This window comes from Pinus tabuliformis, chromosome 5_2 (assembly GCF_031772625.1).
Source record: "Pinus tabuliformis cultivar Carrire ecotype Pingquan chromosome 5_2, CPIR1, whole genome shotgun sequence".
Lineage (NCBI taxonomy): Eukaryota > Viridiplantae > Streptophyta > Pinopsida > Pinales > Pinaceae > Pinus > Pinus tabuliformis.
Window position 1 is genome coordinate 97,292,101 of NC_142306.1, and position 3,351 is coordinate 97,295,451.

The window sequence follows — 3,351 nt, forward strand, 5'->3', positions numbered from 1 at the left end:
TCCTTTTTCTTCTTCTAGAGTCCCCCCATCAATCTCATTGAAACCTCCTCCCTTGACCACAATCCCCCCCTTTTGTAGGAGCCCACTCATTCCCCCAAGCCCAAACCCCAACGTTCTACTAAAAATGAAAGAACCCTTCTGTGAAAGGAAAGAAAGTCCAACTCTCCTTCATTCTAAGTGATGGGATCAAGATGCACAAAGACATTCCAATTTATGAGTTTGTGTTGGTTGGTTGTGCTCGTGGTAGAGAAATTTGTGTGTGATGGACCACCACTAATGTGATAAAGTGGAGTTATTAGAAATAATGTGGATTGTCACATTTAATGATCTGTATTGCCACCTGCTACATCGACGTGTTTTTCATTGACTCCATAATTTGAGGGCCACAATTTTTTATTCTCCTTCCACCAATGGTTATGATCCTTCCTTGCTCCCATAGAGTTTTATGTTTTCCATACACTTTTACTCGAGATATCTCCTATATATACTCCAACAACCAAGGGTTTTAGAGTATTTTTCACAAAATCCAAGGTTGTATAGTCAATTGGTTTCTCAATTTAGAGTTGTAGGATAATTTAGTCTTGCATCTTAATGTTTTAGAATCAATGTAAATTATGATTTTGGATTAAAGTTGGGTGGTTTTTTTTTTCAAATCTAACATTTTGAATAAAAAATATTGCAAAGAAAGCGATATGTTATTTATAGTTTGTTTGAACATTTCCATTTTTTTTGTAGTGCACAATTTTTCATATATGCAATCATGACCCTATCTATAAATTCCATATCATCCATAATATCATGATCATGCAGAGCTTCCCATACAATTTTTTGTATATGCAGACATGACCCTATTTTATAGACACCATATCATCCATAATATCATTTTCACATAGAACTTCTCATACAATTTGTCATATATGTAAACATTAACCTATTTTATCAACAACATATCATCCATAATGTCATTGTTATGAAACACATTACTTTATCATCCCATACCTATCTTTGAAACCCCCAATTGAGCTATGTTATGTATGTAATGTAAACAACAACAAAAAAAAATTGGGTTGAGTAATGGGACACAGATTCTAGAGGGATGGGGTGATTACTTGCTATGGCAATTACTTGATGGGGTGATTTGGTGGCAATACTATTAATATACAAGGAATTTAAAATGAAGAATGGTAGGCTACCATCGAGAAATCAACGTTGGCCACTCATTGTAGTAAGAAAACAATAATTTCATTTAAACAACCTCGGAACAACTAGATAGGTGGCATATTTTAAATTGATTGACAAGATCTTGCTCGCAGGGGTTACTGCCAAGAGGAATCAAGAGAAAGAAAAATAGAATTGCTAGAAAGGGGAACTCAAAAGGGAATTTAAACAACCAATGGATAGCACAGCGGAAGGAGAGGGGTTGGTTTTGGACTAAGGATTTTGAGTTGGGAAAAGAGGGAGAGAATAGTGAGAGTAACAGAGATTGAGAAAATTTGAAATCTCAAGAGAGAGACTAAACAACGAAAAGGAATGAAGTTTTCTGTTGGCAAGGGAGATGGAATAAATCATCAAGTGAGGAATTGATTTCATCTCAAGTCCCCAGTGATCTCGAGGGTGGAGATGGTGTTTCTCAAGAAATCCCGAAAGTTTGAGGTGGAGGAATTGATTGTGGAAAATTCCTAGAGGGTCTCTAGGTGCTTCTTTACGCTCTCATGATTTTATTGTGGGTGTTGGAATCCCGAAATTTGGGAAAGCCACTGTGTTTGATCCGAATGAAATGTGGCATCCACCCATGGTTAATCCATGATATCCACCTATGTTATCTACCCATGTTATTTACCCATGGTATTGTAACTCAAAAAAAGGTATAAATAACAATTCTCACTTTGTAAAAGGACAAATTCATCCATGCAATGTAGCTATAACAATTTCCATTATTTTAATAAAGGTTTATTTGTGTGTGTTTTTTCTATTGTCTGAGATCTTGACTCCTAAGATCCAAATCAATGGTATCGGAACCAAGTGACAACCCCATCAACCATTCTCTTCCAATATTGAATCTCTTTCGCAATCATGTGAGAGATGAATGTAGCAACATTAATAAATCTAAACACTAGTTGATAAATCTCAGATGTCCTCTTACGACTATGCTTGATTTTGGTTTCTTTGAGTAGTAGTTCATCGAATCACATCGAGTGGCAAGTAGGTTTCTCCTATGCTTGTATTCACGTTTTCCATATGTTCTAAGTTTTAATGGCATACATAACATCTCTGACTGCGGAGAAGTTCGACTCATTTAAGAAAGAAACAATGCTACAAAGGGAGCCAGACAAGTTGCAATTCCTAAGTGTGTTGGAAATTCTGCCATAGGCCTTCAACATCCTTCTATTCCGTGTGAAACAACTTGGTACTTTCACGCTAGCCCTAATCCTCCTTCTCCTTCTCCTTCTCCATCCTCGGTCACACCCTCATCTTAAACTCATTGATCTACAAAATCGAGGAAAACGAAGACACCTTTGAGAAGCAACATAGTAGCCCTAATGTCTACCATACAATGGCCCTCATTTACTTTGAATGAACATGATTTATGCTTTTCTAGGATGGCTACCTAGTATTCCTACTAACCTTCTCATTGCTCTACATGGTCATTGTCGTCTACACCATGACCTACATCTACATGGGAAATCAGATCACGTATGCCAATGTCATGAGTGTGGTGTGTAGGGTTTAGAAGCTCATCATGCTTACTTTACTCTAGTACTCCCTCTTCATGGTAACATACAAAATGACAGTGATGGTCACTTTCGTGGTCGTCATCCTGGTCATGGGAGTCGACAACACAATGAACTTTGATCTCTATGTCATTGATCTTGTGTCAGTTTCCCTAGTAGTACGGGTCTACACCAATGTCATCTTGCATGTGGCTAACATGATCTCCATGTTGAAGGATAAATATGGAAAAGGTGCTCTTCAGAAGAGTATGGATTGATTAAAGTGACCAGACTTGTGGTTTTCATGCTCATCTTCTTCTATTTCACACTCTTGGTTGGGATTCATGGTGTCATAAAAAAATAAGGTTGTTCAGTTGATCATGAGCCAAGGCATCAAGAAGCTAAAGCTTTATGATGCAGACCCTATAGTTCTTTAGGAATTCAGTATACGGGAGAGAAAATATAATATGTACCTTAGTCAATGCACAAAATGCATGATTTCACTGAGAAGGAATTACAGAATATTACGCACTGTGGCATGGCCCTAAACACCACCAAGAACTGGAATTGAAATCTAAGAACCTGATTCTTATATTCTCCATGGCTGCATTATGTGAAACCCCATTATTAATAGCTTACG

General features: G+C 37.3%; 1 pseudogene; it reads left to right on the plus strand.

Annotated features, from left to right (window-relative positions):
• The first annotated feature begins 2,310 nt into the window (after positions 1–2,310).
• On the plus strand, positions 2,311–3,148 carry LOC149157693 (uncharacterized; annotated as a pseudogene).
• Positions 3,149–3,351: the final 203 nt, after the last annotated feature.